Consider the following 13,955-nt stretch of genomic DNA (forward strand, 5'->3'; position numbering starts at 1 on the left):
AAAATACACTTTGTTACTGATAATCATCGCTAAACGCCACTAAACCTGGCGACGTTTATTAGCGGTGCCGTCTAAAATTCCTTTTACGACTCGAACCGACGAGACTGGAACCATTTCGGCCATTGTGATCCTTTTTAACACTCGTTTTCAGCCGCACACCTCGCGATTGTATAAATAATCATGCGTACATCATATAATAATCTCGACGCAAAGATGTATCCATCGAAGGATTCGAAGGGGATTTCAATTCAACCTTATCTCTGGAATAACCTTGATTCATTTTTTGTTTCAGGAGGCGGGGGTCTTTAAAATTTGGCAATTTCGAAATTCGCACGAATGATACGAAGTCTCATGGCTGCGAAAGAAGGGTCGGAAGAAAAAGAAGAAGAGGAGGATGAGGAGGAGGAAGAATCGGCGCGACGCGGCGCCTTGCGCCGTAAATCCTGTTACTCGGTGCCGACGAAGAGAGGCGCGCAGGTGTTGCCGAGGTATCCTCGTTATTTATTGATTTACTTAATTCGGCCAACCAGAGGACCACGGGCCCCTGGTCGTTTGAAGAGAGCCGGCTCATTTCGTGATTAAAAGACGTTACGGACGCCTTGGCGCAGCATGTGTGTGGCGGCGGCCACCCTTCTCACCCCGCCCTTCTCCCCTTGCACGTCGTTTGCACCCCTCCGTGCCGGTGTCCATATTTTTCTGCTTAACGGCTCTCCTCTTTCTCCGTTTATTGCGATTAGACGAAGCGCGCCGGATAAGCGCGAGGCGGGAGCCGAAGCTACGCTCGTTCAATGCCCGATTCTACTCCCTGGGGGAAATCGTTCTAGGGATTTCTAGATACGTTTCGTCAACGAGACGTTCTTGTATCTATGAAATTGCGTTGCAAAACGGTAGAAGAGATCACGGTAACGATCTTAAAAATTGATAAAAAAAAAAAGTGGCGTAGATCGCGGCTGAAAGCAACAATTATGGGAAAGGTAACAACAAAGGTCATATATTAACAAAAATGGGAACAAACCTGACTGAAAAGCAGGAAGTCACGATGAGAAGTCGACGGCGTTAAAGAGGACACATAAAGAAGGAACGAATGGAAAAAATGATCGGTGAATAACGTAACGTTACGGGATCCCGTAAATAATAATTATCATGAGAATCATCGAGGAAAAACGTGAAGACCCGAGGAAAAAGCTTTCGATCGTCAGGATTTATGTCTACCAGTTCACAATGGACCTTGGTCTAGCTCGAGACACTGGGAAACAAAGCTTGCCGAGAACAGGTACCATTGTCATTCATAAATTAAATATCTCTCAACATATTCGTCGAGGAGGAAAGTTAAATAGTTAGGTTCATGAACGGGGAGAGAAAGAAATTCCTCATTGACGCTGGGGAAACGGGTCGTCGATCCTGCAGGATCCTAGCGATTCAAAGACAAAGCAAAGGTATGAACAGAATGTTAAACGCGCCGCTTCAAACTGAAATCTTCTTAACGAGCATAATTTAATAACCCGGCCGTTACATTGTTGGCCGATTTTATGTGCCATTGTCGTCGGAGGAGCGCGGGAACCGGGAACGGAAACAGCGATAAAAACGCACCACGTGCCCTTTTCCTATTTCTACTAATACCGACAATTTTCCTGTCGTCTCTCGCGTTCGTGCGATGAAATCTTGTCTTAAATACACTATCGACACTTTTGGTATCTAGATTCGAGCTGAACGACTCGTTTCCCGGAAAGGGGAAGTTTCTCGAATCGCGAGCTGCAAGTTTCGTGGTACCAACGACGGTATTCGCGAAACGCAACATATGAAACGGCGAAGGCAATTACGGTGGCAAAGGGAGAGCAACGACAAGCAAGAGCAACGGGCGCAGGTAGCAGTGGCGCGGAGTGCAGTGCCATTTCGCAAATTGAAATGGTACGGGGCGGCGGGGTTTTTTTCTCGCCGTTTAACCGTAATACGCAGCGCGTTTATCCGCGTGTACCGGGTACCCGGCAAAAAGAGGAACTGGCGCGTACAAACGGCAAGGAAATATTGCTCGGTGTCGGCGCGCGAAAATTTATTGCCGAGACTGCCGTCGAAAGCCAGAGGCCGGGCGACCGGGGACACCGTACACGGGCTGAGCAGAAAACTACCGCGTACGGAAGGAGATATCGAAGGAACGAAAGGGAACGTGGAAAATGGGGAAACAGACGGGCAGATAAGGGGACAATGAGAGAAAAAGCCGAAGGAAACGTTCGGAGAAGTTGATGAAATTTTAAGGAAAAAGAAGAGGGACGAAGAGATAAATGAAAGAAGAAAAATGGGGACCAAAAATCCAGATATCGAGAAAACGAAGAAGAGAAAGATTTGCAAGATCCGTCGTCGAGAATAAATAGAGAGTCTTTAATAAAAGAGTAGACAGGGAACGTCGCGTTGTTTCGGCTAATCGAAAATGCGAAATGAAACACGAAGCATCTCGGTACAACTCGACGACCCGTTAAATTGTCGAGCAAAACGATTACAATATCCGTGTGTTTTCTTTCGACTAGCTGGCTGCCGCGGTTTCTTTTATTTCTTCCTTTAACGAGCAACGGCTCGTTACACGAACTTCATCTTCCGTCGGAGATGTCTGTCTTCTTATTTTCTTCAACCGCAACGAACAGTCTGCGCGAGGGCACACTTTTAGAAACGCTGTCTCGAATGCTGACACATGGCCAAAGGGAAATGGCCAGCATATCTTTCTTGATGCGAACACGTTCAAATGACAAAGTTGAGGGACTATCTTTGGTGGTGACAACGAGCTATATAAATTTTCTCAGCTAATTCCAATCCATCAAGGCTTACGTAAACAGGCGGGGACAGGAGCCGTGTGGTATCGCCGCGTAAAACACCCACGTGTGCGTCCTCTCGCCGTGCGAAAGATGCTATCGACCGTTGACGGGATGCATTACAAAATTATGCAAAACGATGAGACACTCGCGATTAATATCTTGGTGGGGTCGGTACGTTAGCCAGCACGCGTTCTTACTCTTGACGAGTATATCTAGACCGCTCTAGACTATTACATAAAGTTTCAATTTCAACCGAATCCTCGGTCAACCGCAAATGAAGAAAAATCGCGGTAAAAATGAACCTGCTTCGAAATTAACCGATAACATCCGGTTTGGATGGAGTTAAAAAAAATAATAAAAGGAGAGAAAAATTAAGATCCCGAAGAACGCGATAATCGTTCGCCGGGCCGGAAGGTGCTAACGGAATTAAGCCAGCGTTTCCTTACTCCTGGCTAATTTCTTGTGTGGTCTTTCCCCCCGACGGACGAGGGGTTTAAACGAGTCGATAAATCTTGTCCGCGTTCGGCGCATGCACGCCGCATAACGGCGTGCTCGTGTCCGCGTGCACGCCGCTTTATATCGGGCCACGTAATTAGGCCGAGAGACAACAGGTGAGCCAGACACAGCTGCCGGCTTCTTTTGGAACCTGACGGTTCGGCTGGACGTTATCTAGTCCCCGGATCGATCGAGATCGTCTTCCAGCGGGAACCGGGAAACGCTTCTTCCACGGATCATCCACCGAACGTTCAACCGAGAAAACTGATTGAACACGACTTTCGATCGGTTCGATGGTTTTTTTAGTCTTGCAATTTAACTCCTTAAATAATTGGGTTATTTAAACCGATGAGTCGAGTGGAATTTTAAACATTTAACGCACGGTACGACAGGGACTTTGATAAGTACTACGTATTTTTTGTTCGATTAACACGAAACTTCGTTTGAGCTGATCTTATCAGCTGGCACTTGGTTATGAGCGAACCGTGACGAAATATACGAGAGTCTAATTTTAACGCGGCCTAATTAACTCGAATACTCGCCGCTTTCGAATCGATTTATCTCTAACCACTCCGAAAGATCTCGCTTTTGGCGAAGGAACGAAGTTTGACGCGGAACAAAGCGGCTCTTCGCGCGATCTCCGTACGATATTCGTATTAAACAATTACAACGGGATCGAGAAAGATTTTTTAAATGAAAATTATAGACCCGTGTGAAATAGGATGTATATTCTTGTATCCATAAAATCATCGTTCCGTACGATCGGAATATCACGGACAGGGATTTTCACGAAATTATTTACACGATTTAATTTCATATCGACGGCTGATCGTCGTGAATAATCGCAGCCGTGTTTTCCCGTTTCAACGGAACTGGTGTTTCGATATCGCGGTGAAATCATGGAAACGATGACACATGTTCGTTGCGTTTACGTGTTGAACCGATTTTTAATTTGCCCGTTTAATACGGCTCGCTATTGCTCGCTGTTTTTCGATGCAATTTTACGAAACGCGCGACCCAATATCGAATCGATGAATAATTGGAGTACGAAGGGCAGCAAGTGGAGAGACACGATTGATCGGGTGTAATACATCCTTCGAATATATACGTAACGTTTCGAAGAAATGGATCGACGGATACGAAAATCCATTAGAGAGAAGAATAAAAATGATTTCTAATCGCAATTTGCAAGAAATTTGCAAGGTTGAGATCGAGTGGAATTGCCAGGATCGACGGATACGAAAATCCATTACATAGTAGAATAAAAATTTGCAAGAAATTTGCGATTTAACACGTGGAAAAATGATTTTCTGCAAGGTTGAGATTAAGAGGGCCTGGATCGAATGGAATCACAAGGATCGACGAAAGATCTTCGACGCGTGGAGATGAAGGGATCGCGATCGAGAGATCGATAGCGAGCTAGCAAGCGACCGGTTACCGGCTAACTCGGTTCGCTTAGCTGACCGACCGCCTCGTATAAAGTTGTCCGTCGACCTTCTCCGTATAATCCAGAAGCTGGAAAGCCCCTTATGCTGGTTACGCGCTTCCTCGTCGTTTGTTACCTCCTATCCCTTCTTCTTCAGCCCTTAGCCTCTGGCTGATTCCCTTTCCCTCCGGCTTCTGCTGCTCGGATTTTCTGCGGGGATCATCTGATTGCGTGCAGCCGAGCGTAACATCCAATTCCTCCAATTAAGCTTTCGCACTTTTTGACGGCAAGAGAAACAGACTACGCCGAGGGAACGGATCGGCGGAAGAATGGCAGAGAATGGTGGGTTGGCTGATGAATCGAGGGGATAGGTAGACGAAGGAAACGATCAGGCGAAGGGTTGAAGGAAAGGTCAAATTTTTACACCGTTATTTTATTTCCTGCGTTTTAATTTCATTAAAATTTTATGCTGCAATATTGTATTTTTAAAATACAACGTTGCTATGTTCCTGTGTTTCACCTTTGGTATATATAGAAGAAGGGAAGGGAAGAGCCAGACTGTAAGGGAAAAATGACAAGAGTGAGAAACAGGGGGAAAGGATTAAGCCGCTTGTTAAAATCCGACATTAAGGGCGTCGCCGGTTGATTGGATTCAGTCAGCTCGCGTGACAATTGACTCACGTCATCAGCCTGATCCTCGATCCCGTCTACAATCAGATTGCTCTGCAAAATTCACGGCTCCCGACGTTTTATAAAGTTTGCGATCGAAGCAGGATTTCAATCTATCTCGCTACCAAGGATTGATTTCATTAAAAATAAAATTGCTACACCCAATGGTTATTTTGGAAACCATTCCCCTAGTTACACCAATCGCGCTATCCTGTCTCGTAGATCACGGAAGAGCGAATTTCGAGTGGTCGAGAGACACGACAAAACCAGCACTAATTTCACAAACGAATAAACGCGAGTAGGGTGGTCAGAAACGGGTCGAGCGTGGAAAACGAGCAGTTCTGCGAAAGGCGGTCGAAACGAGGGCTGAGATGGAACGCGATAACACGTGGGGCGATACCGATACACGCCACTCTGATGGAGATGAGTCAGCTGCGTTAGAGTAGAACAGGACTCACCCTCGCTCGAAGGATTCATCCCCTATGCGAGTGTGGTCGCGAATACGTGGACTATCGATCACCCTGGATCCTCGTGACGAATTCGGAGATTCTTAGATTTTTCGTGGATCACGAAATTCCATTTCTGGGGTCGTTGAAGAGGAAATTAATCCTTGTATTGTTTAATAAATTAATAAAAAGAACATTTCCGATAGTTATAGAAATTCGGCTGATCGAGGTCCCAAAGGAGTCGCAAGAGGAAGAGGAACGGGCAACCGTTGGGACACGACGGCATGGCAGGAATAGAGAGATCGGCCGGTTCCGAGCTCGCTCGAACGCCGGTTTTATCGGTAAGGGTGTCGAAAAGATAGACATCGGCGGAGAATACGGCGACCAAAGCGAGATCACCGCCGTTGCTCGAGATAAGATCACGTCGGGACCGCCAATACAGATCGTTTACCGAGACCGATCGGAGATCGGCTTTACGGTGTCCCTGCGGGATCGTTCCGAACCGATGCAATTAGATCCGGCTGGACGACGTGGACACGGGGAATCGAAACGTTTTAGACCGGGGAACAGTCGAACCGTTCGAAATCCTGCCTTCACCGAGATCGTCCTGTTGATTTTCAGCCTCGCGTACAAGAACTAATATAGTAGACGTTAGAATTTTTCCATAATTATACGTTACTATTCTTAAGCTTTCTATATTCCATCTCTGCAAACGGATGGATTAAATAAATAAAAGACAGGAAGTATCTTTATTAAGGACTCCTCTGATGTACGAGAAATCAGAGTTCGGAAATCTGTTCGATTTAACCGTGAAATAAATCGACGATATCGGTCTGTGAAGTCGAACCGATTCATGCATATTAAAGAGCTCTCTTTCAGCCTCTGATTGCAAGCTATGCGTTAATCGTTGATTAATTATTTCAGTGACGAAGGCCAAAGGAAACGATCGCAGAGGTACAGAGTCCTTCGGTCTGGTTCCCTTTTTTGCCAGCAAACGGTTCGACGTTTCTATAATTGCAGACACACCGACACCGTTGAGATTAATGCTCGCGACCGTTCATTCTGATCAGCTTTTACCGGCTTAATCAAGATATTCGTCGGGCGGGCCGTAGTTTCTTTACGGTCAATTACACACATCGCGGATTTCTTTGATTCGATGTTCACTTTCGGCCTAATGTATTCCAACACGCCACTTATGCACCCTATCTACTAGATAGATATATTTCATCGAACGATAAATAAGAAATTGAATAATTCAAGCATAGATTGAAAGTCGGTGTGATTTTAGATTCGTAAAAGAAGATATATTTCAATATTCCAATGATAATAACAATTATCGATTACATACGTAAAGAAGCGTGCGAGTCGCTGTTAATTTCAAAACATGTTCTCACCTCTTCCGGACCTCCCAGTCGACCGGACATAAGGATTAAGCAAATTAATCGTCCTCTTTCGGCGTCATAACGATCGTAAGCAGGCGCCTCTCGCGGTGTCATCTGCCCCCGGTATCGTGCCATCTCTCAACCCTTTCCTCTCTCTCTCTCTCGAGCGTCCCTTAAATCACCCAACAGATCCGTGGGATGGAAAGAGATAGAACAGGATCGTCGATTTATTCCTCATACTCGGAGGCCGGTGTGGTCGGGTGTCGAAACACCTCGACCAATTATCGAGAAACTGGAATCCGTGGCCACCCAACGGCCACCCAGAGGGTCTGGACGTCCTCGGGCCCGCAAACGAGCTCGCCTCTTCGTCGACTCCGGAGTTAATTAAGGCCGATCTCCGCGTTGGGTAAGGACCTTCTGGCTTACGCCGCTGCGAGACCACGAAGGCCGCGAAACGCGATTGCGATTGCACGATCGTTCGATCGCTTCAAACGAGAGTGATTCAACCCCTCAAAACGACGTCTATTATAATTTTCATAATTAACACCGTTTTAATTTATCCATGGCAGCCGAATAATGAAAAATTTAATAAACTGCCGAGTTTCATCCACAACCTTGGCTTCCGGTGGACCAGTGGCCCCTTTGGGTCCAGGTCGAAATCACGAAGCGAGCTGGCTCGTAGATCGAGGCAGACGAGCACGCGAGATGCGCATATCATCGCGGACGGGTCTGTGGCCGACGAAGGCGCGGGTGTCAGATGCATTCGAGATAAAAAAGAGCGCGGTTCGTGCACGGTTTCCGGTGCACGTACTCCCTTCCACGAGGGGGACGGATCCCCTTTCCTTTTGCTTTCGACCGCACGAAAACCGAAAACGTGGTGAAACTACGAAATATCCTCTCAACTCTTTTCTCGACGTCAGATAAGATCGAGCGCCGCGGACCCCGTCGTGCATCCTCGAGACGGGGATATTGCACCGGCTGCGATGCAACGCTCGTCGTTCCCGAGACGAAACTACTGCCGATGCTAGACTGCCTTGGAAAATGCAGCAGGACTTTAACAAAATTCATCCTGTACTTTTATAAAATAATTCCTCTACATCGTCTCTTCTTCACTTTCAGCGAAGCGGACCGCGAAGAGAACCGAAAACACACCGTTTCAACATCAGAGGAAAACTATTCCAGCGATCCGGGAACGGGCAGAGGGGGTCTGATAACGGCCCCGAAGAGGAGCAGATAAAATTTGTGGCACGGCGGGATGGAGGAGGAAGTTAATGGCGGCTGGACGGCGGGGCAGGGTCACGAAATTTGTGAGGGTTTTTTGTTAGATTCATTAGAAACGTACGATTAGCCTGTAGCCCGAGTCGGTCGCCTCGTAAAAGTAATCTATAATTGGCTCGTAAAACAATAAACTCTATTAAGCCCGGATGTGCACGGAGGTTCCTCGAACAGCCGGCGTAATGGCCGACGCGTACTTTAATAACTAATAACCGATGAACGTGGCGTAATCGGAACCCCTTGCACCCTGTTGGTCTGCCGTCTTAATGCTGTCACGGCTGATTCTATGGGATCCCATGGAAAACGAGGAACAACGAACGAGATTCCCTGAGACAATGGTTCTGACATTTTAGGATACCTGAGAATTGTTTGATCTATCCGTGACTGATTTCTATGGACACAGAATGATGGTTTTTAGAAAGTGTTTGGTTTATACAGGAAGAAGACCCATCTGGTAATTGTTTATGGCAATAGAACTTATTGGTATGTTTCGTTTATTTAAGAGAACTAATCGAAATTTCTGTCCAACGCTGATCGAGGATGGCTCGAAGCCGAAGATAACTTGGAGCGAATCTAAAAGCACTCGCAGTTCCTTCTTCCTTCTTCGAGATAACCGTTGGCCTTCGCTCACTTTTCTCCGCTTTGTTGCATGCCTGCCGATACGATCCAACGATTCGGTCGAGACCTTAAGCAGCCGTTTGCACGGACCATAGGAAGCTGAAGAGGGAACCGGAATTTCAGCGAAGGCCGGCGTGACCTTATACGAGGCTGCCTCGATCTCTCGCGATCAATTAGATCGCCGATAAAGACGACACCGTTCCGGAAGCAACTTGTCAGCTTTTTGTTTATTCCCCGTTCACTGTTCGCCGGTTAACGACTTTGAAAATCCTTCTTCTTTTAGAAATCACCTCCTCTTCTTTCGAAATCCCCGGAAGAAATTCCACGGCACGGTTCAAACGGACGCGTTAGCACCATTTTGGAAATCGTTCCTTAAATTTATCGATGCAATTAACCCTTGAAGAAGAAGAATTTTTAAAGGAACAGTGTATAATTTAAAATGAAATTAAAATTGGGGCTCTCTTCATGGTCCGCCATTCGAGGGTTAAGAAGCGAACACTTTCAGGTTTGTATATTAATTTAAATTTCAATTAAAAATCATCAGTAAATACGTATAAAGGAGTAATTAATTCGAACAGAACGTCATTAGGGTGGAGTTGATCGAATCGAACCCCCTGATCTTCGACCGAAAGTCAGCAAAATCTAGCAACCCCCTCCAGACGAAGCTACCCAGCAACAATTTAATTAATTCCTCGTTCTCCGCCGACATGCCGGCAACGGGATCAAACGGATGAAGCGGATGTCAGGCGAGGCAAAGCCGAGAAAACGACCTCCGAGTCGTTATTACCTGTCCGACCGGCCGTTGGAAGCACGTCACTAGTCAGAGGATCCCTCTGGAGCAGGTAGCACACGTGAACGTGGTTTTCGCGAGGGGGCAATGGTGTCGGGCAACACTTGTCTCTTCGTGAAAAACTGGACGTTCCTGGTCTCTGACCATCAGCGTCGCCAACCAGGGTAACTCTCCTTCTTCTAAGGTACCGTCCTCTACTTTTATTATTAATATTTAATTAAGACAATTCATTATCCCAGATGGTATATAAATTCGAATATATATATTGATTTTCGATGGGTTCTTACAGGGGTTGATTTTATAAAGAATCAATTTTTAATTTATTCATCTGTAATCAATCATCTGTCATTGATAATATCTTTAAGTTCCTAGGAAAGAATTTTAAACAAACTTTCATAGCTTCTAATTGAATGAATCACCTATGTGAATTTTATAGAAATGATAATAGTATCGTTAGAAATGTAGACAGGTTCGACGCCAATGAAGACACTGAGCTCCATCCATCAGCGGTGACCAGTCGTCTTCTGGCATTCTCTACCGGTACTCCCTGCACCCCTTGGCGTCGTTGGACCATTCCTCTCCTCATACCCCATCCACCATCCTTCATTCCTGCTCAGCCTTAATTCCAGCCACACATTCCCTGTTACGTTTCTGGCCCTTCGTTTTTACCACTTCCTCGGATTTTCTTTCCAACTTTTTCCGGCAAAACGCGGGCGCTGTCCACTTTAAACGCGACACTGGCGCTGCCCGTTTTAGACATCTGCAGAATTTTATTTTCAATAAGTTTTTCATGAAAATGTTTCCTTATTGATCAGCAGGGTGGATGAAAATAAACCACAGATGTTTATTGGGAAAACACGGTAGAAAAATGCTAAACAGCGCGATAACCGATTTCGAAGATTGTCATACTAATTACAGTTGGCAAAGTGATCGGACGTATTGTTCCATAAGTGCTTATCATCGCTAATAACTGTGTGTTTTAAAATTATTAAACGAAGCAACGCAGAAGGTAAATATAAAATTAAAAAAAGGAGTTCATCCAATATGTTTTGATAAACACCAGTGTCATAAATGATAACTGTTACTTTCATTTAAATTGTTTATTCATAAGATCTACTATGAGTTTATAAATATTTCAAGTTTTGTTCGATAAAAATGATAGAGAAGATAACAATGGGACTCAAACGGTTAATGATCGCGATCGCGGGAAACGTGGTATTAAATCAATTATACGAGACGTTCCTTTAACCACACGAAAGTAATAAAAATCGTGCAACGTGTCGCAATAAATAATAAATACAATAATAGGAAATTAGCAAACACCAGCGACGGCTACCTTGTTATAAATGGCATCGATCAATTTTATTAATAACTTCGATTAAAAAGTTATGAAAGATCTTAAGCGATAGCGGGAAGAAAACGCGTTCGGTGTTTTATCTTTTCGATTAAAAAGCGGCTCGCGTCGCCAGGCGTAAAATATAACGTAATTGCGGCCAGACTTTCGCCTGGTGCGAATTTAATCGGTGCCACGTGATAAATTTAATAGGTAACGAGTCGGTGTTCGATAAAATCGCCTTCTCGCTGGTTTCCTGTAATGTTTCTTTAATAATATTTCAGTTTGATACAATTGCAAATTGAAACTTTTTATCTTCGTCACTGGAATTGATAATATATGTATCATTATACAATTGTATAATTACAGTCGTCGCTGAAATTATTCAAACTAACCGTTTAAATATATTAAAGACTGCAAAAAAGATAAATTTTAATTAAGTTGAATCACATATTGCAACTCGTAAATTGCATCTAATGAAACAGGTTCTATGAAATTAAATTTCCTCTATGATATATAATATTAAGTAATTTTTCAATGATAGTAGTTGGTAGGAAAACGAAAGGAAGACGTAAACCGAAAGGATTTTTTTCCCCTGCATAATTATCCCCGCGAGAAAAAGCGTGATTTACAGCCTTGAAGTATCGGTAATAAATTAGCTAGGATATATTACGCGTACCGGTGATTGCGGAATTCATTTGACGGAAGGGAAAAAAGGAATGCGTCGCTACCGGTACAGAATGCGGGAAAATCTTGAAACGTGACTCGCTTCGTGTGCAACACGTGCACCTATGATTTTCCCGGCAAATAGTTGCGGAAAATTAATCGGAAGATAATTATCACCGTTTTATTTCCTCGTCGAAGCGTTATTATCGTTAACGACGTGCGAATTTCAACGCTTAGGCAACTATACAATTTTCTTTTTCTAAATGAAATAATTCTGTCAATTTTTTGTTCATCCCGAAGGGATTCTTTGATTTTCGACCGAAATTCGTCACGGTATCGAACGATCCTCGAAGAACAATGAAAAACCAGCTCTTATCTCGTTCAGAATCGGTAGAAGCTATCCTCGGACGAACAGATCCTATCGTACTCAGGTTGAAAGAGGCTGAACGTTTCCTGCACGATTTAAAATTTCCACGTTCAACCGAGTGTCACGCGTCCGCGTGAAACGCGACGTCATTATAATTCCTGGCCAGTGGCGAACCAGCGATCGTCCAGAAACCCCCTAAATAACAAACAACGTCCAGCTTATCTGGCCGCATCGAAGACACCCCTTGCTTCGCTCTAAGCGCGGACCTTTTCTCCTTCCAGGCTCTTCTACGTGGACGCTCGTTAAAAAACATAAGCGTCCGTTTCTGGGGATTCTATGGGACATTAGGGAGAGGCTGAGGTGTTGTTGTTATTTAAGGGTAGCCGTGAATGGGTTTTCTAAGTGCCACTGCACGATGCTATCGGAATTTAGAGAAAAATATTAATTTGGTTGAAATGGAAGGAAGTTTAAATAATAAAACTACGATTTGGAAATTTTTTGGTTTATTGAAAAATTGATCGTAGTTCAAGTGTTACATTAGAGCAGAGGGTTAAAGGTTTCTTTTAAAGCGACAACCTTAACAGTCTAAATGACTTATAATCCTAGTGTCACGGTTGGTGTTAATTGGCCTTTACAACCCTTCACGGCAGTCGCTTAATCGTATCGGTTTACAGCCAGCTTGGAAACCTTTAATTCGTTTACGATCTCGCCCATGAGGCTACGAGTTTGCCTCGTAGGTGTCACGCTGAAGAGCTCGTTCCACTCGTTCTTCATCAATGTCCATTCTTATTTTTTTCTTTTCATTTTATTATGGCAGAAGGGGTACATTTGAAATGAATGTTTACTAATGTTTATCGCATGGGTACAGTACGCAGTTAAAGAGTTGAGGCAATCAGCAAATGAGTTTTTTCACCTGTAGTCTCGCTTCCGTAACGAAGCTAATCGATAAGCGAAATCCGAAGGAAGAAAACCTCTTCCCGTATCTTTCTCCTCTCTTCCGCCTCACGGGCGACGTTGACACGCAAAGAGTTTTAAGGGGCTTCCCGTTCGAGCGTCCATCTCGTGGCACCACTCAGGCTTGCCAAACTAACGCCACGAAAGTCTCTCGGGGCGACAGGGTTAACCACTTCTTCGCAATTTCTAACCAGACAGTTTGCATTGCAAATTCCTGTCTAACGAGAGGTTTATGTTGTACAGCAGCTGTTGTTTACCTTGCTGGATAAACTTCCGGGATTCGCTCGACTCGCTCGAAAAATCACCAGAGAATTATACCTTTAGTTACTCGTTCCTCTCCATCTGGTACTCGAAGCGAAAAGTGAAACGATGCACGGTTCATTATTGTCCCTGATAACGAATCAATTAGGCAAACAACGTCGTTTCTATTCTTCGCGCACGATGATTCCTACCGCGCCTCTCTATCGCAATTATTACCGTCGCTAATTACCTAGCGGCGATGATCGCCGGCAATTAGAGGACCGATTTACTAGCGAACGAGCCTCGATATACCCCAGGGGGGCGGAATTGTTCGAGAAAAGTTGCGAAGGAACGAAGGTAATCGGTTGTTCGACAGCTTGTCCCGGTTCTTCGGGGCTAGTCCTCGCGTCCACGCACGCATCATCCTCCTTCTTGCCTCGGTCGCGTGCATTCTCGCGATGAGAAATACGCGGCACGCCAGCCACGTAGC

The 13,955-nt window shown here is 44.9% G+C and overlaps 1 protein-coding gene across 2 annotated transcripts in view; it reads left to right on the plus strand.

Moving 5' to 3' along the window:
* Nucleotides 1–322: 322 nt before the first annotated feature.
* LOC117604762 (Fanconi anemia group J protein homolog) overlaps nt 323–13,955 on the plus strand; it is a 72,596-nt gene continuing 58,963 nt past the window's right edge. Inside the window, exons 1-4 of one of the 2 annotated variants that reach the window (XM_034325194.2) lie at nt 323–488; nt 8,342–9,329; nt 9,399–9,620; nt 9,694–10,089. The gene's annotated coding sequence lies outside the window, so the exon portion shown is untranslated. Of the gene's footprint in view, nt 489–8,341; nt 9,330–9,398; nt 9,621–9,693; nt 10,090–10,768; nt 10,915–13,955 lie in introns of those variants that run through there. The other variant, XM_034325195.2, reaches the window with a different exon arrangement.

The sequence above is a fragment of the Osmia lignaria genome, chromosome 5, assembly GCF_051020975.1.
Source record: "Osmia lignaria lignaria isolate PbOS001 chromosome 5, iyOsmLign1, whole genome shotgun sequence".
Taxonomy (NCBI): domain Eukaryota; kingdom Metazoa; phylum Arthropoda; class Insecta; order Hymenoptera; family Megachilidae; genus Osmia; species Osmia lignaria.